Here is a 20591-nt window from a genome sequence, read left to right as displayed (position 1 = left end):
CAATTACTCTGATAAATTACTCCGTTTACATTACTTTGGTCATTTTCCAGTGCTCTGTTAATACATTGATGTGCTAATGTGGCACAAAACACTTATTCCATTTGCAAAATATACATTTTCATTTTTTGTAATTTAAAGATATAATTTAAGATTTCAGAATCTTGAATCAAGTGGAAAAAAAGACACATATCCTCTCCCACTGTTGATGAGACTCTTGACACGGTGGCATGATCCCGGTTCTCCTCCCTAGACCTGTGCAGTGAAGTATCACGACTACTGTGTCTGGACATCTGCCCTCTTTATTGAGTTTTGCCACAAAAAAAAAAAAAAAAAAAAAAAATTAATCTGCTTTCATCTCTTTCATCTCCTTTTATCCGATAACCCCTCGTAACTGATACACAATTAGGACTGGCTGTTATGTGTTCCTCTTTAGGCACATATCAGTTTGATACTTGAAGGCCAGCATTGACCTAAAATAATAACTTACCTTAAATGTGTTAAAACAAAATTAACAAGTTTGTTTTGAACCTGTAATGAGAGGAAAGTACAAATACTTATGCTAAATTGTAGAAAATAAAAGCCAAAAAAATAAATATGCACATAAGGTACGGATACCTTACAATTTTAGCAAAGTACAATAATAATGTATTTTTATTTGTACTAGGAGATGGGTCCTTTGTAAGAGTACAAAACGAGATATAAAGAAAAGCTGAGTCTGTACAAACTCTGAAATGAGAGGAAGTATGTCTGTATGATGCACCCAAACAGTTCACGTGCAGCTTGCTAACAAAGCTGGTGCTGAACATGTGTAAAAACAGTATAAGATTCAGAATTTTATCGATTCATACTTGATGTGTAACCAACATATAAACTTAACATTTTGCATTTTTGACGATGAGGAAGATAAATAATTTCAGAGAGATGAACAGAGCTAGCAACACTAGTGGATGAATGAGCACTTCACCCACACTTCTAAATTTAGCCACTTCTGGCTCTAAAAACAACAAACTTAGAGGTACAAACTTTTCTATCATTGAGTTTTGGAGGCTCCTGACACCTCCTCCACCATGTCATCAGTGAAAATCAGTGATTTGATTATGAGGTCACAGAGACTGACAAATCCACTCTTTGGTTAACAGGAACTACTCTGAATATGTACAACAAATATAAACGTGAAAGCCATTGTGTGTAGTTGGAGTGCTTTCCTTGGTCCCACCTACGGGAGAGTATTAGGGCCACATTTAAAGAATAAAGTCAAAATTTCAACATTAAAGTCAAAATATGAATATTACAGTTGTTTCAAGACAAACTGCTATGATTGCTATACTCTCTGAGTTAGTGAAATCATATTTCAGAATCAGTTTTACTCAAAATGAAGGAAATTATTATTATTATTTTTTTTCCTTCATTTTCAGTGTGGTGATCAGTATAAGGACTTTGAAAAGATGGTGTTGAAAGATGTGGTCAGACCAACAATTGTATAAAATGAAATAGCTAGCAGTGGACAGATAAAGGCTTGGGGAAGGTTACACCCACATGTGATAGAACATAATTCCTCTCAGATTTATGTTGTATCACAAGATGACTGATTAATTTCTTTCACTAAGTCATCAGAACAGGTCATTTTGAAGACTAAGGAAGTTTGACTTTTTTCTTGAAATTGACAATCTTTTTTTCTTAATGTGGCCCTAAAACTCTTCCATACCTTTTTCCTCTGTTCTCCATTGCAATCACATTCTAGTTCAGGAGTAACATCATTTAATTTTGTTTAGAGCACATCAATGCAGCTTTCCACTCAACGTTTTATTTTAAGCTAACACGAAACAATAAATAATTTCATTTGTCTATCTGCTGCAGTTGCATTAGTAATGAACTCACATGAAGTATAAAAAATACATTAAAGAAAATATGTAACCAGCCCCATCAGAAAGTAAGTATAATTATACTGTAACAACTGATCAATACATTGTGTGCTTCAAACTTCACAGAACAAGTTTGATCTTACAAACAGCTGAACCTGAAGATTAAACACATTCAATGACTCTGATTCTGTAACATATAAGACACTGAATTCATGAATACTGGGGGAAACAAACAGTTATTTTTATATCAGTGGATGTTGAGCTTTTTGGACAGTTGAGTCAAACTGAACACCTTCTGGAAAAAAAATGATATATTTCACTTATTTTAAGAAGTTCTCTCTTTTCTTTTCTTGAAAAAATGATCAAACCGTTCCACAAAACAACAAGATGTAAATGAAAAATACACAACATGTTACACTGAGATGATCAGCTAACTTGGACAGATTTGGTGCTCCTTGTCCTCAACTGTTCTTCTTGGTTTTATAATCACTTTTTTCAGTCTTGAGGCAAAGTGAAAATATTGAGAGAACTGATGTTCACTCCTCCGTTATTTCAGCCCAAACACAGCTTATTTATCAAACCATCGTCTATCCTGGAAAAACTCTTTGGAAACATGTGATTCTTCTGGTTTTCTACTTGGACATAATTGTTTTTGGTTTTTTAGTCACACATTATCCTTCTGTTTGATTTAGCAATGCAGGCTTCTCTGACTCTGTATGAGTCACTGAGCCATTTCCATGCTGTAGATCATCGGTTTGCTGGCATGAATTCTGTCTGTTTGGATTGACTACATTTTTTGTAGATCACAAAACCAACAACAGCAGCAACAAGAAGCACAGCAGAAACTGATAAACCAACTTTCAGTCCAACAGATCCATCCTCTATGTCTCCATCCTCCTTCCCTCCATCTTCCTTCCCTCCATCCTCTGTGTCTCCTCCTGTCTGACCTGCAGGTGAGAAACAGGTGTGAGGTGTCAGCTGTCAGGTAGGTGATGAGTGAAGAACAGAACAGAATCCATTTCCTCTTCAAACTGCTGTCAGACATTATCTACTGCACTCTGATCACATCACTCAGACCAGCTGCTTTCTACAAAGTCTCATCAACAACATCTTTAGAAACAAACATCAACAACCAGGAAGCAGCTTCACCTCTGATCACACACTCACTCAACTCTACTCACTCACCTGGAGGATCAACAACACTCAGTGTGATGATGCTGATGGGATCAACATCCAAAATAGCTCTCTTTCTACGGTTTGTTTCTGCCTTGACACGACACTCGTATGTTCCAGTGTCATTAATCGTCACATCCTTCAGAATCAAAGACACGTCTCCATCCTTCATCTGTCTGTCCTGCAGATCCACCCGGTTCTTAAAAGACGGATGCTGACCATCAGGATCAAACTGCTCATTCCGATAAAAAAGCACATATTTATCTCCCAGGTCAGCTCTGCTCCACTCTACACCTAAGATGATGTTGTTGTTTGGAGCTCGACATGTCAGAGTGATGTTCTGTCCAGACTCAGCTGTGATGTTTTTCTGGTCTGAAAGAGGAAACAACACAGAGCAGAGAGGTTATATTACACATTGTTCACACTGAGAGTGCTGTGTTCAGTGATACTGAACAAAATGAGAGCTGTTATCATTGAGAGGATGAGGAGATAAAGGTGCTGCAGAGCTACAGTAAGTGAAATTTAAGAGGAGGAAAAAACTGTTTGTTCCAGCTATCATTAAAGTGAAAAATGCTGCTAGCACATTTAGTGCCACTGCACACCCACCCTCAGCAGATCTAACTTTAATTCTATTCCTGCTGAAGCCAAAGTGTATTTTCTGTTTTTGTTTTTGTGTTTTTTCTCTCATTTTTATAGTTTGAAGCATTTTTCAAAAAGCCTGAATATTATATTTCCATAGCACAGGGTTAAATTTACTTATCGCCTTCAGTAGAAACCTCAGAGGGTTAAAGCAGTGCTGTTTGTAACAACCAAAGAGCTCATTGTGTATAACAGCAGCTGTTTTTTAAATATACTGCTCAAAGATATTAAAAAATCTTTTAAAACACATCAGATCGCAGTGAGGAAATAAACAAAGCTGACATCTACACTGATATGCTTTGGGTAAAGTGTTAAGAACAAAATGATGGGAAGTTATTAACCTGCAGAAGTCTGAAGTTAAAAAAAGACCCCCAAAATTAATTGTATGAACTCAAAATGGTACTCAGTAGTTTGTATGACCTCCACATGTTTGTATCGATCTCTGACAACATCAGGGCATGCTCCTAATGATTGTGTCCTGGTGAAATTCTTTCCATATGGGTTGTTATAGGGTCAGGGGATGAAGCTTGTCATCTTATTGGAAGGTTGTTGGTTTGATCCCTGGCTGCTCTAGTGGGCATGCCAAATATGAATGGGTGAATGAGGCATGTTGTATAAAATGGCTTGAGTCCTCAGAGTAGAAAGGCACTAAACAAGAAACACTCGATTTCCCATATCCAACACTGAGCTCCTGCAAAGTCAGATGGAGTGAAAGATAATGTCCCAGAGCTGTTCTGTTGGATTAAGCAGGAAGGCGTGGGGCCAGTATAAATTCTTTCATGCTCCTCCAGCAGCTGCCTGCATACTCTCACCATATGAGGCATTGTTGTGCACCAGGACAAACCCAGGACCCACTGCACCAGTGTAGGGTCTGACAGTGAGTCCAAGAATTCCTCTTGATACCTAACGCCAGTCAGGGTGCTGCTGACTAACCTGCAGAGGTCTGTGCATCCGTCAGTGGATATGATCTCCATGACCATCACTCACACACCACCAAACCAGCAATGCTGAACAATAAATAACGTTCTCTACAGATTCTGCAGACCCTTTCACATCAGTCTCACGTGCATTGACAGGGGCCAAGTGTCAGAGCTGCAAATTAACACAATGCAGCTAAAACTGATTGACAAACCCTGTTACCTAAATAACCAGATCAAAATCACTGATGTTTCACTGATCACAGAGCGATAGAAACATACGTGCTGATAATAAGTGAACATAATGTGTGAGAGAAAGCAGCCTCTCATTATAAGACACTGTGAGTCTCTGCATGCTGCCTATGGAGCTACAGCTGTTTGTATACCCTGAACAAAAAGCTTTGTAGCTGTATAGTGACTCCTGACACTACAACACATCACACTGACACACACTGTGTAAATCTCCCTGCTCTGACTTAGCCTTGTGATGTCTAAACACAATGCCAAGCACACCCAAAGGAACTTTATACTGGTGGTCAGCAGCACTCTGCAGCAGAGCTGGTATCTTAATGGAGCGGTCACAGTGTCACCGCTGTAACAAAGGTTTTTGTGATTGAGTTGCATGTTAATAAATCTGTAAATGTTATACGTTTGCCAGTTTAAGTATCAAGATGCTGGTTATAACTGGTTGCAAATGTTAAGATTAAATATCTCTTTAATTGATTATTTATAGAACTCCTGATATTATGTCAGTAAGATTGCTTTTGTGGTTTATTTTAATAGCATCACGCTGTAAAAACAATAAGTTAAATGCCTGTTCTACTCTATAGCTGTTGGTAGTTTTGCCATAGTTGTGCGCTACTACTGGAAAACTTGCAAACCTCACAAAATGGAGGCAAATTTATGGTCTACAGCGCCCTCTTGTGGACAGATTGTGAAATACTGCTTGTGCAGCGTATACTACCCCAGCAGAAGGTCATATTATTGTCCACCCAATAATATTTCATTCAATATTCAATATTTATTTTTTCCAGGAGCCCACACTCACACGCTATAACATAATGTGTTCAGTCATGGCTGGATTAAGACTGGATTAAAACAGTGCTTAACGTGTCTCCGGGACTTTTTAAAGACAATTACCCAAATTCTTAGGTAGCTGCAGTCTTTCTTACAGAAGACTTGTAAACACTAGCGTTTCAATGCAGTTTTCAGAAGTGATCCTTAAAGCCAGAGGTAGACAAACTGTGCTTTGACTAGACCCAGAGAGATTTATGATGTAACACATCTCCAGACACCTGGAGGACTTAGGCTACGTTGCTGCGTTTTCGTTTGAAAACGCATCGTTTTCTCTCTGTTTTGGCCTCCCGTCCACACTGAGACGATGACGCATATTAGTCATATGATGCAGTCGTGACCAATTAAACCAAGATAGTGGAGGGCATTATACAGCAGTTGTTTTGTTTGCTCTGAATGTTGACAGCCCTATTAAAGATTAATATCAGTTTGTACATGCTTCAGATTGCTTTTCTTCAAATTCTTTAATTCTCACTCGCTTTTGCAATTTTGTGTTACTTGCAGCAACAACTCCACCTCAGTGTTAGTCCATTTAAAAAACTCTTTTTTTTGCTTTTCTTCAACATTTTGCTGCGACGTTTCGGAAAGTAAATAAACGGCATGCATGCACAGTACTTGAATGTAAGCATTTTTGGTCGTTTCAATGTGGACGCACAACTCTGTGAAAACGTCTGAAAACGCTAGTGTGGACGTGGATGAAAACGATGAAAACGCCGTTTTCAAATCTATCTGGGCTACGTCCACGGGTATTTTTGAAAACGGAAATTTTCGGTTTTCGTTTTTAAAAAAAATCCCATCCACATGTAAGTGCTAAAAATGAAGGAAAACGCTGCTAGGAACATGCCAAAGCAACAGGTGGCGATATATTCCTAACAGTGTAGAAATGTTGGCCAATCAGAAGTCTAGAAGCCTGGGTGGGAAAGAGTAAACAAAGATGGCGCATAGAAGCAGAACTGAGTCCTATGTGTGGAGGGACAGTAACTTTATGTGTATATGTAAGCATCTAAACACTGCAGAGAGTAAAATTAACAGTAACATTATTTTCTGTAAGTCCGCCCTTGTAACGTCAAAAAAGCCGCACACCTTTGACGCTTTCTCCGTTTTCCTCGTCAACACGTAAATGCAAAAACTGAGTTTTCGAAAATCTCCACCCTGGCAGGAGTTTGTAAACATCTCCGTTTTCAGTGACCAAAAACATCGTTTACGTGTGGACGAAAGGTGCAAACGCATGGAAAAATCTGCGTTTTCAAAAATATCCGTGTACGTGTGGACATAGCCTTAAACTCACCTAACCTCCCTTGTCATTGTCTTGTAATCAGCACAATAAGGCGAACATCTCCACTGAGACTAATTAGCGTAGTGACACCTATAGCCTGGGGAAAACCGCTAGATATCCTGTAGTCCAGATGATAGATGGGAGTGGCTGGATGCATGTTGGTAGACAAGAAACCAGAAGATGAAAGAGCTTGAAGGCTGATCTAATTTAAGTGGAAATGGACTAGGTCAAATTGAATTCATATCCACAGAGTGCTCACCTGTCCTACCCTTCATGCCACAAAGCTGCATTTTAGCCACATTACAGTAGTCTCCCTCAACTAGCGTGCAGTTACCCTTTTCTGGTTCCCAGTCCAACAACGGCCACAAGGGATTCACCTACATCTTATCATCAGGCTTTGCATGCAGCACAACAAGAACAGGCGGACTCTTCTGTATCAACTACATTAACTACATCTGAAGCTGTGCCTTTACAGCCCTCTGCATCTACAATTCCTGTGGTCTTTACTCCTCTTTTATTAGTGCAGCCTGTTCCTCCTGCTTCACCACAGCCTCCGGCTACTGCAATGATGCCTCAAGATGCCAATCTATAGAACATATGTGGATAAGTGTCGTCACTCAAACAATATTGCTTCATAATCGCTGATAAGGAGACAAAGTCAAAAGCCAAGAAGCCAAGACTTATAGTGAACTCTTCAGATGTTGACAGTCTCACTGTCACATCCACCTGTTTATTAACCTGCACCATCATATGTACAGCACTCCTACCAAGCACCCCTTTTTTGCAACCCTTTGCCTTCTCTCATCTAACAAGTATGATGGAGATGATAATTGCTTCATCATATGTGAGCCAAATTCCTGCAGTTATTTTGACAGAGGATTTAGGTCGGTTCTATCCTGCAGTGTTCCAACAAGTCTTCACACACTAATCTAGTTTTATTGTCCCACAGATCTGTCCATCCACTTTTTGGTTGAGGAGGGTCACCCACCCCAGATGTACTCAGGTGCACTTCTACAAGACTGACTGTACGTCATTGGAAGCCAGATGACGTAGGCCGTTTCTGAATGTTCATTGGTTGGCAGGTGAAAAGGAACAGGAAGTGATAGCAGAGTTTACAAAGAACAAGAGAACCTGAAAAACTTCAAAGATCAAAAATTAAAGCACGAAAAGCACAGACAGTGACTGTAGTGACACTTGTCTTTGTTTTTAACACTCGGGAGCTTTTTGTATGTTAGCACTTCGCTCTGCTCCCCGGCTGGCAGACAGACCACCAACAACAGACCCCACAGACCGATTAAAGCACATAATCTGTGCACTGCCACTATTTCAACAACAGAGCTCACTTTAGGCAGATGGACAGTCCCCGCAATAGTACAGATAGCAAACATGCTAACTCTACGATAAAACAAGTACAGACTCCACCCAGCCTCATGATGCGTTCACGGACACAAACAAATGGAATCAACATGAAACTAATTATTTGGGAAGTATTGGCAAAATGTAAACCACACTTATACGTTTTTCATTGTTGATCTCAGGGGGAAACAACATTTGGTTTGTCAACCTCACCTGCGGATGCAAACATGAAGACACCAACAAACAGCAAAGTTGAGCGGAGTGACGCAGTTACAGCAAACATTTCCGTGTTCTCGAGCTCTACTGATCCAACATCAAGTTGGTTCTAAATATCCTAAACTGATGGTGTTTTCAGTGAATAAAAGACTATGACTTTGAGTCGTAAATAAGCAAATAAATAATAAAAAGATTAAATATAAAGTTTAAGCAAAGCTAAGAATATTTGTCCTTTAGCCACCGCTCGTTGAAACTACACACTTGCGATTCAATGTATCGAAGGTAGTCGCATTAGAGTGACGTCAGGTACGCTGAGCTATACGATCAAAAAGTGAGTCAGAAGAAAAGAGGTGAAAGCTCTGAGTGTTTCTTGAATGATCTCCGTAACCTCTCTCATCCATCAATCATCAGATCCATGCTAAAGACCAGAGATCAAAATTGTTCCACTGTACACAAATATAAATATATAAAAATGAAGCCCTCAAATACTCTTCTGACTGCTGTCCCAGCTTTCTAGACTAGAAAGTTTTTGCCCAAATATTTGCTCATAGAATGAAGGTAGCTTTAATAAGTGATGAGACACTAACAGAAGTGTTGGTATATCTCTGATCATATAAGATTAGTATTAGACCCAATTGATTATTTATATCTCATCTGAAATGATAGTTTTGTGCTGTTTGTAGATTTCTTTAAAACTTCTGATTCCATTAACCATTTTTTCTGCACTTTTAAGGGTTGGCTTTGGGCATTTCCTCTGTAACACTATCAAGAAATGTACAAAAATGTGAACTGCTCTAAGAAAACAGATGTTTTTATTTTCTTAAGCATCCGATTTGACTAAATATTCCCAAATTTGAACAAAACTTTTAAAGACTCCATCAAACTCAAGCTGTGAACACAACTCAAATTCTTAAAAAAAAACCCCTGCACTTTACAATTTGTTCTTTGTACTGAGAGGAAAAGCTCCCAATGTTAGTAATTAAGTAATTCACGTTCTGTCCAAGGGGATTTTCGAGATGGATGAAAATGCCCAGGTTTTCCTTTACGCTTACAGAGGACCCATATGTGCAACGTCATCCCTGAACTGCTGTGTTGTAAGTGGTTGTTCCGCTCTCACAGACAGGACTTACCACGGAGCGGCGTGCTGAAAAGATGCCAAAAGATGCCAAAGCGCAAGTGCATCTTTTCAGACAAACTGCATAAGAAATTTCCCTCGCACCATCCCGGTCGGAATAAATGGGAGGCGTAGTGCACTGTGTGCAGAGCTGGCACATAACATTTGTGTGTCTAACAAAGGTGCAGGAGGTCTTGTTGCTTACATGGACACAGAAAAACATAAAAAGGCTGTGCGAGGCGAAAATTCATCTAGTAAGTTAACTGAGTTCTTTGTTACACCTGGGAAAAACGAGGATGCTGTTGTTCTGCAGCAGAAGGTGCACTGAGATTTCATACTGTGAAGTATCAAAATAGCTACAGATTCATGGATTGCATTAGTGTGTTGTTTAAAACAAACAAACAAAAAAAGCATTTCCAGACTTTAACACAGCTATAATTTTTCTTATACAGATGAGGTATTATTTCTGTAACATTATTTAATTCCAGAGGTTTTTAAGTTATTTTTTTGCACTTGTTGACTTGTAAAAGCCTATATGGCATTTTTTATTTCACCATTCATTAACCGCACAAAGAAGGCATTTTTTAAATATGTTAAAATTTTCTTTAAACAAACAGTATTATTAAAATTCTTCATGACTCGGCCAAATATCCTCTTTTTTGGAAATCAAAATATGGTCACCCTAATCAAAACTGTTCTTCCAGCCTCTTCTCGCTGCGTTTGTTCTGCAATCCATACTCAAGCCCGTCTCCTCTACTCTGAGGTATACTGCATCAGAACTACTCTATCTACACTTCTACCACATATTGGCCCTTCCGTCAGCTTTACTGCTCTACCCGGACATTGCCTGGCACCCGCGTCGAAAGTATGTCCACTGCGGATCCATACGGAATTACAGGATTGACAGCAGGAACCTGATACCATCTCTGTGGCCATCTCACTGCTGCTCCACCAGAAAGCTTGTTGGACAGACTTTTGACCGTAGTGGGCTTGTTAGCCTGGCCAGGTCAGCTTGCAAATTCTAGTGGTGACTACCCCATCTCCACTGGACTGCTAAATGCCCAATCGCTCTCCAGCAAGGGACCTCTTGTCTATGATCTTCTTAATAATAATAAACTTGACATTCTTTGTCCAGTGGAGACCTGACAGCATCCAAATGATTTCTCCGAATTCAATCTTACCATTCTGCCTGGATTTGTTTAAACCTGCCAACCCCATGTGTTGGGACATGGGGGTGGCCTTGTGATCCTACACAACAGCAGGTATAAGGTATCTTCTCTTTCTGCTACAGGCAATTCCTCATTTGAATCCACGATGATACAAATTGATGAACCAATTCCCACAATTTTAGTTGCTGTAAACCCAACGCTGACGTTTTAACTGATTTTTCTAACTTGCTGAATTTCTGCTCGTATGTCCAAATGAACTACTGCTGGAAGAGTTTAATGTCCACGTGGACAACACATCAAATTCATCCACGAGCAGTGTTGGTCAAGTTACTTGAAAAAAGTAATCAGTTACTAATTACTGATTACTTCCCCCAAAAAGTAATCCCGTTACTTTACTGATTTCTTATTTTCAAAAGTAATTAATTACTTAGTTACTTAGTTAGTTTTTAAAAACACGATTTACAACCTGAATAGGTGATAAAGCGATAGATCTTTCAGCCCAATTCTACTTTTTCTGCATAATCCATCATACAAAATGTAATCAAATGGAAAAGTCTGTTTTTAAAACTTTAAACTTTAAATCTTTTAACTTTATGCATCAAGCAAAAACTTAATTATATGCAACATTCTCTGACTGGAAGAAATTTGTTTAACATTTAAACCTATTTTCTGCACATTCCAGCACATAAAATAAAATATTTTTTGTGTTTACACTCACTCTTTCAAATAGATGCAAGTAAAACACAGCAGAAAATAAATAAAATCAAAGACTCAGCGGTCCTGTTGCTCTATTTTCACCTATAAAGCAGGAGTGGGGTAGGCGGAGGTTTACCCTGGTGCAGGTGTGCCGCGGCGGTCAGTTGAAGACTCCGCGAGTTTCTCTGTGAATTTCACATTACGTCGTAGCGCACTCGGTGCTTGCTTGGAAGTTTAGAGGGTTTTTTCGCTATAAAAAGAAGTTTTCTTCCCACGCACAACGGACACTAATGTTTTTGTCACTTTTTATGGAATCAAATTCAAAGTAAGGTCAGTACTTCCACGCTTTAAACGCTGCACGCTCATACTCTCTCCCGCACTCGATATATTATCCATTGTTGATCTGCACACAGCTGTTGTCACGAACGTCGCACTCGCTTACGTCACTGTCATGAGACATTCTTGCAAAAAACTCACGGCTTTAGTAACGCAGTAACGCAGCGTTCCTACGTGAAAGTAACGGTAATCTAATTACCGTTTTTGCAATAGTAATTCCTTACATTACTCGTTACTTGAAAAAAGTAATCAGATTACAGTAACGCGTTACAAGTAACGCATTACTGCCCATCTCTGTCCACAAGTGATTTCATATCCTGTCTGGACAATTTTGGCTTACACCAGTACATGGACATTCCCACACACTCTAAAGGACATATTTTGGATCTTGTCTGTTGTACTGGAGTCACCCCAAAGAACTGTACTGTATCGGACGTGCCTTTTTCAGATCAGTGTTAGTCTTCCACTGTACAAAAATAAACAAAACTGCTTAATTACTTTAAAAAATATTAGGGGCACTGATCTGTCAGCTCTTTGCATGGCATTAATAATTTACCATCCATTGAAGCCTCAGCTTCCATAGACGACTTGGTATCTCTCTATAATAATGGACTTATCAACTCCTTGGCTTCCCAGAAAACTTGAACAGTTTCTTTCTCTCGCTCTGCCCCATGGTACTCATCTGAACTTCGCCAACTCAAACCTGGTGTACATCACCTGGAATGTCTCTTCAGGAAAACCAGACTTACTATTCATAAGGAAATGTATCTCAGTCACATACAACATTATAAAGAAGCTATTTATCATGCTAAATATTCTTAATACACTTCTATTATTAAGTCTGCTCAAGGAAACACTCGTACTTTATTTTCTACATTACACATTATTGTTAACCTCCAGATACCTTTGCCATACACACACACTTTACTGCAGTCTGTAACAAATTTATGGACTTCTTTTATACCAAAATTGTGGATCTTCCTCAACAATTATCCTCTTCTTGTGATATAGTTAAGTGTTCAACCTGCATTTTTCTCCTATTGTCATCTTCTGTCAACTTCTCTATCTAGTTTTGAACTTCCTACAACAATTCAATTATCTTCTAATATTAGTAAGTCACAATCATGTAAACTTGATCCACTGCCCACTAATCCTGTTAAACTTTCACTCCCCTCTCTTGGCTCGTTGATTCTGAATGCCATACGCTCCTCTCTTATCTCTGGTTCTGCTCCATCCTCTCTTAAAACTGTAATGATAACTCAATATTGACAAGAATGGTTCAGACCCTACCAATTTAAATAACTTCAGGCCTATCACAAATTTGCCTTTCCTTGCCAAAATTATCAAAAAGATGTGAGTGCACAGGTTCATAGACATCTCACTGGAAGTAATTTCTAAGAACAGTTTCAGTCTTTCTTCCATTCATTACACAGTACAGGAACAGCTCCAGCAAAAATCACAAATGATCTTCTGCTTGCAGCTGACTCTGGACTCATCACCATCCTCATTCTTCTTGCCCTTACAGCAGCTTTTGATACTATCTCCCACCACATCTTTTTTCATAGATTAACATCTACTGGAAGCAATGATAGTGCACTCACCTGGTTGACCTCATATTGCTCTGGCTGCTCATAGTTTGTTCAATTGCTTACTTCCAGATCACTGTCTCCTTCAGTTAATTCCAGTGCACCCCAAGGCTCTGTCCTGGGTCCTTTACTTTTTGTTTTCTATCTCCTACCCCTAGGTAATATTTTCAAAAAATATAACATCCAATTTCACTGCTATGCAGATGACACCAAGCTCCACTTATCTTCCAAACCCACAGCCCACAGCACTCTTTCCTTCAAAGCAAAGATAAAAAATATCACTCGATCGTCTAATTTTCATCTTCATATTAACTGCCTTTGTCCACTCTACCACCATACTTGTCAATGCTCTTGTCACATCGCTTTCAGATTACTGTAATTCCCTTATCTATGGTCTACCTCTCTAATCTCTCTACAAATTGCAGTTAGTTCAAAACATAGCTGCTCGTATTGTATCCTGAATTAGATCTGAACTGAACATATAACACCTGTTCTTAAACGGCTCCATTGGCTTCCAGTTCACCTCCATGTCAATTTGAAGATCCTGTTTCTTACTTTCAAAGCGCTTCATAAATTTGCTCTCTCCATATTTATCTGATCTTGTCCATATGTACTTACCCCCTCGTACACTCTTCTTCAGCTTCCCTGACTACAATGGGACTCAGAGCCTTTATTTGTTCTGCCCCGAGACTTGGAATGCACTTCTAACAGATCTCCAGATCACAAACTCTCTCTTCACTTTTATTTTGCATCTTAAAACCCATCTATTCAAAACTGCATACCCTTAATCATGATTCCATATTAGTCTATTTTTATTTTACCATCAAGTCAGCAAAGATACAGAGAAAAGAAGATCAAACTTAACAATGTGGTGTATGCTGTACAGTGCAGCGAGGAATGCCCAGACCTCTACACTGGAGAGACCAAACAGCCACTTCACAAACGCATGGCACAACATAGAAGAGCCACCTCCACAGGACAAGACTCAGCAGTCCATCTGCATCTAAAGGTCAAAGGTCACTCTTTCGAGGATGCCAATGTTCACATTTTGGACAGAGAGGACAGATGGTTTGAAAGAGGAGTGAAAGAAGCCATTTATGTCCACTGTGAGCGACCATCTTTGAACAGAGGCCATGGCTTATGATACCAACTTTCTGCTAAAATCCACTTTTGAGATCCCCAGATGCCTTAATGCCCACTCAGATCCTGGGCCATTTGACCTCAAGAAATCACATGATAGGGTGGGGCTAGGTTTCAGAATGAGCTCACCCGAAACCTTGGCTGATTGTGACCTACACCTATTCTCACACCTTGGCTTGTGTGATTAGGTAGAGGATCATTTAGGGATCCATTGTTCCTCTTGGGAGGACACTTCCACAGGGCTTAAATCTGGGACTCTCCACCATTTGACCCTAGAACTGAAGAAGCTTCCCAGATGAGAGGTCAAACATCTTCAGGCAACTTAAAGAAGTCCAAGCTCCTTAGACAATGTAAGGTGAACTTGAGGGTCTTTAAAGGTGAGTGTAAATAAATTATTATTATTATTATTATTATTATTATTATTATTATTATTATTATTATTATTATTATTATGTTAACCTTGTTTCTATCTTACTTCATTATATAGTGTAATTGTGGCTAATGAGTCCCTTGCCAATATTGTAAATGTTATTTACAATGTTAAAGGACAAAATGTTTTCCCTATAAAAATATAGACATTGCACTATGTAGGAGGCAGCATTTAGCTGTTGCCTCCATAAAACCACAGCTATTCTGGAGAACTATAGCCTTGGCCTCCTTGTTTGCCTGGAGTAAGCCTCCTAAAGTCCCGCCCAGATAAGCAGAACAAAATAGATGGATGGTTTAGATCTGTGATATCAGTGCCCAGCCAAGCCAACCGAGGTGTCTTTTCAACTCCACTGATGCCATCCATTGTCACCTCCTCTGGCCATGCCATCAAAGTCTTTTTCACCATTGCTGGCCTCTGACTAAGCCTCCTGATCTACCCTGTCACCATCACCAATGCCGGTCAAGCTGTTTCTGCTGCTAACCAACCGGCCAGCCCTCATAGTTGCTCGATATATGCTGCTCAGGGTTTTCTGGACTTCTTGATTTTGTTGTTGGATTATCCACATTTTAATTAAAGTAACATTTTCAGTTTAAATTCAAATTTAATTCAGTTTTTCTTGAGTTTAAGGACAGTGTGTCTATTGCATTTGTTATGGTTATGCAGCTCTTTTGTTTTTTTCCTACCAATGTTGTTGTGTTTTTTCGACTTACAATTTTGTTGTGGAGGAATCGAGCACTAACTGAAGCTCTAGTGTTTCATTGTGCATTCTATACCGTGTGATTCCTCAGCTCGCTACATTGGTGTCATCAGTGGGATAAGGAGTTGGTAACGATTTTAAAAGAAGAAGACATGAGAGAAATGGAGGAACTTATCACCCATCGACAAGCCATTAATGGCACTTGAATAAACAAGAGGAGAGACCTACCTCCACTAACAGGTAGTCCAGGGGGAGATTCTTCTGACCTACCTGACAGAGCCTCACACCCCTGCCTAGTTGTGGGAGATGGAGAGAACTAGCTGAGAAAGCCCCATTCTCCGAGGTCACAGGCAACCAGCTCACCCCTGGCGACAGCAGCTTCAGAGAGCAGCACATCCCCATAAATGTCTACTATGGGGGACAGTAAAACTTGTCCCTAATACCTCCGTCAGAAGTTTCCTGACAAGGTGTCATGAAAGTGCCACATTATGCCACAAGAGACTTGCCTTTTACAAGTGCAGATGGCTGTCCAACTGAACAGTTGTTCGGCAGCTAATGTTCAGCATCACAGCCATCATGAAAATGGGGTGGGGTAGCACAATGGAGGAACTGCCACTTCTCAGAAACCATTCCTCCCCCACTAAGTCACATCTGAGTAAGACAGATGTATCTGGACTGTGATATCAATGGCACCATATGAGGAGTTTTCAGAGGCTCCACGGGGTCCACACTCTCCTTGGTTTCCACACTCTTCTAGAACTCTTCCTGGTACTAATGACCCAAGACCACAGAGTTAGAAGCCTCCAGAGGTCCATATTACCACAGTCACTGGTGAATGTTGCAGAATGCTAGGAAAAAACATATCTTCTGCAATGTTGAATAGAAGTTTTGGCTAGCCAATAAACAAGATTAATGCATCACTGATCCAGACCCGCTGGCAAAATAGAAAGCTATGGTGGACATGACCAGAACTGCCCTTATCTGGGCACTAAGGCTGTGGAAATTCACACCACAAAAGATGTTTTGGGGTTTCATCCAGTGTAAGAAAGCTAGAGTGCCATTACCTCTGGCAAGTAAAAGATCCCTAATGGTACAAAATGACATTGACACTGGGGATGCACACCACATCTGTCTCTGCCCTCCAAAAGGAGACATCCTTTTTTGGTCATGCTGTCAGCATTGCAGGGTTTTCCACTGACCCTGCAAAGGTGAGCACAGTGAAGGTGGGCACTGTCTCATTTCTCACATGTTGCAGAGCCGTGCTTCCCTGGCCTGGCATCGTTTTTCTCATGGTTGGTCAAGGACTTCAATGCCATTGAAGAAACCATAAAAAAAAAATCATTTTCAAAAGGAAAGAAAAAAATGTAAGACTCTTTACTATGGATGGGAAAATGCACTAGATGAAACAACAAAAAATGGCAACATGTGGCAAAGTTTTGGGAGTGTCAGTGGTGAGAGAGGGAGAAAAAGACATAGTGCTTTGAACAGCGATTTAATGGTTTGGTAAGGACGGATCACTTCAGAGTCACCAAGACTTTACTAAGACTTCAGTTCAAGTTCTACTGGTCAGAATTTTGCCAAGACTTAGAGCACTATGTTCACTGCTTGCACTGTCCAGAAGGGACCGTCACAATGCTCCTATGCCTCCTTGGAACAGGATCAGGTGGAATGACTTGGGTGGGCATACTTGGCCTATTCCCCCTTACCACTGACCAATGGAAAAGCTATGCCCTTTTCACCATGAAGAGCAAGGTGGGAAATAGCTGTACAGAAGCGACACTGTGTTCCCCGAGTCACAGACCAGGTAATAGGTTTAACATCGTATCAATGTCCACCTTTCTTGTGCCATTTGTGTTGCATTCAAGTGATGTGATAGAATTTTGGCCATGTTGCTATAAGATAGTGGCACTCGATTTTTCCAGCAAAATCGAGTGCCACCATCGAGTGGAGGTAAGCCATACCACATCGGGTCGTGTCGAGCCAATCTGAGTCGGTACTAATGGAAAAAGTGCTTGAGTGCACTGTTTGGAAAGCTTGGATATGACCTCTGTAGCCCAATAGACCTGGTATTCGGGCTTCTCCCTGAGACAGAGTTGTCCAGTGAACCCAGATTGGACTACCTCCATAATCTCTGAGAACAGTTATGGGAGTTACATGAGATGACAGACAGGCTGACTTTGATGCAGGTTCCTGGCTGAATTGAGTTATGATACACGCTGCAGGAGAAAAGGCCATGCATGTAGACAGCAGGTGTGAGTCTACTGCCCAGAGAATAAGAATGGCCTTTCTCCCAAACTGATGAGTCAGTGGGTTGAACAATGCACTGTGCAGACTGTCAGACGTGGTTTACAGCGTGCAGCTGGTCAAATGGAATAGGGTGGATGAGCTCTGATCATCTTGCACCCTACCAACCACCTCATCTGGCTCCTTTTGATGTGGAGGAGCATCATCTCTATTCTGAGCCTCTCCCGGATGGCTCAACTCCTCACCCCATCTCTGACAGATCTGGTTTACAAAAGTAAATGTTTCCAAATAAAACTGTAAAGATGATCTGTAACAAGTTTCCTCTGTACCAAACTGACTGAACTGACCTGTGAACTGCTGTTTTAAACAGACACACCCAGATCTGTGACCTTGCCACAGAGAAACCACTGTACGCTCAGATATTTGATTAACAAATTTCAAAAATGCAAACTAAGGTGTGACCATAACAGGAAGTGGACTTGTTTCACTGACACAGGTAGATGTGGAGACGACTTCCACTGCACTCTGTGAATTTACATCAACTTGTTCTAATGAATAACAATAAAACTCCATGTTAACATGCTTAGGCTCATAAAATATACACTATTTATATTTAATTGTACAAACACAACTCAAAAACCTCATATGAGAATTAAGCTCTCTGTCTGGGCAGTATTTACTTTTATGGGAAAAGCATTGCATTTTTCATATATTCCTTTAGTTTTCTTTGTTCTCTTTAAATGTATAGAAATTATTGTAGTGCAACAAGAATCAGATATAATATTATATCACAGCATATGTCTAACTGATATTATCTTATAATACTATGAACCAGGATAATTCCCTAAATGTAAATTCAAACATTCAAACATTTATTCAAAGTTTTAAAGATAAAATTATTTTTTGGGAAAAAATTGTCCTCATTAGACCTTAAAGAAAAGGTCAGGGGTCCAAAGTAACATGATATATGGAATCCCAGATATTATTCCCTACAAGCTGGTACACGTCAATACAAACAAACTTTTAAGTTTTATTGAACTTTGACAGACATGCTAGTGCTACTAAACACATAACCTCCTTGGCAAATGAAACAACAGCAATAGATGCAGAAAAAAAATGTTCATGAAAGAAAACAAACAAAAACATTATATTAGTAAAAATCTTAAACACACTGACTGTGATCAAAACCACTTACTTTATTCTGTTCTTGTCTCCATCTGGTAGTTTTTCTCAGCATAACGTCATCGGCTCATAACCACAATCATGTCAGGAAACATCTTCAGGGTTGAAAAACAAATTTAAATCAGAAAGAAGTTCCAATTAGTTAAAAATCAAAATTAATCAGTTTTACACTGCCCACTCCAGCTGTCAGTGTCTACAGACAAAACTTTGCCAAGTCTGTGAACGTCTGTGAATACAGAAACAGAAACAAGTAGTGGCTGCAAAGTGCTTTCTCAGTAAACTGAATGCTGACTACGTGGGATATGTGGCTGCTCAAATCAAGTTACAGCAAAGATCTATTCTTGCCTACATTTCCTGAAAATAATAAAACAATAACACATGGATCTGATAGTGTTTACTCTGAAAACATCTGGAGGAATCTTTAAAGTCAGCTTTGAGTTTGTGGAGAAGAGAGTCTCAGAAAGAAGTGAAAACTCTTCATGAAGTCGTCACCTCAGAATGATCTGACAGTTAGATCAATACTTTACTGATTACAATCATCCGATCATCAGCAGCACTGAGTATATGTGTGTTTGCATGTGTGTGTGTGTGTTTGTGTGTTCATCACTATACTGGTCAAACTGGTTCAGTGAGTATTATTGGTACAGATGGACTCTGTGTGAGTTCATTTCCTGCTAGTGTGTACAGTTTACGTACATTCATCATCTGAGGAAAAAAAATCTACCTAAACACGGAGCTATTTTTAAAAATGTGTCTGTTGTTTTGTTATCATTTCTCTGTTTGTCAAGTGGTTTCAAAGATTCTTGTTATCGTGTGTACCTGTGAATATTCACTTCCTTTCTCTGTGCTGAAGTGGGAGAACAGAAAAAAGAAGCTGTTTTTGGTCATCAGATTAACAGTAAACACTTTGGAATTAGTGACTGGAAATAAAACAGAAACAGTGTTTCAGGGGATTTTTGCACATCTGTATTTCTTTGAAATGAACAAATACATAACCATAAAATATTTGAGCTTTGATATATTCTAATTACTTAAAACCAACAAAGACCTTTGATTTCCTACATGTGAGATTTGTTGTAAAGGGCAAAAGAAAACTTCAGATCTCTTTGAGTCCATCAAAAAGTGCAAAGCTGAGCAGACAGCTGCACCTACATAATAATCTCTGTCTGTAAGCAACTGTGTAAACATTTGCTGCATTATTCTTTATTTAACTCAAAGTCCAAATACTAAAACTGAAAATATTTTAGGTCACCAATTCCCAAAAAACAAGAGTGGTGTTCCTCCCACTCAAAAAACAGAAAATCCCACACACTCCACCCAAGGCTTAATCTTCAATCTAATTAATCATACACAAAGTGTTAAAGTCAATGTGTGACCCACCTGCCACTGACACACAAACTTCAATATGTTTCATTGTTTTTGTAACAGTGACAATAAAGATCTGTTCTTACAGAGCAGTAAATATAGGTCAGAGTAGTCAGTGA

At 39.5% G+C, this 20591-nt stretch overlaps 1 long non-coding RNA gene across 1 annotated transcript; it reads right to left on the bottom strand.

Annotated features, from left to right (window-relative positions):
- Positions 1-220: 220 nt before the first annotated feature.
- On the bottom strand, positions 221-19179 carry LOC134624737 (uncharacterized). The gene is made up of 3 exons (XR_010093639.1): positions 19121-19179; positions 3048-3407; positions 221-2809 (listed from the first exon to the last, which is right to left on the bottom strand). It is a non-coding gene; the product is annotated as an uncharacterized LOC134624737 (long non-coding RNA).
- Between the last annotated feature and the right edge of the window lie 1412 nt (positions 19180-20591).

This window comes from Pelmatolapia mariae, linkage group LG3_W (genome assembly GCF_036321145.2).
Source record: "Pelmatolapia mariae isolate MD_Pm_ZW linkage group LG3_W, Pm_UMD_F_2, whole genome shotgun sequence".
Lineage (NCBI taxonomy): Eukaryota > Metazoa > Chordata > Actinopteri > Cichliformes > Cichlidae > Pelmatolapia > Pelmatolapia mariae.
Note: the sequence above shows the minus strand (reverse complement) of the source record. Positions and strands in the feature narration are given on the sequence as shown.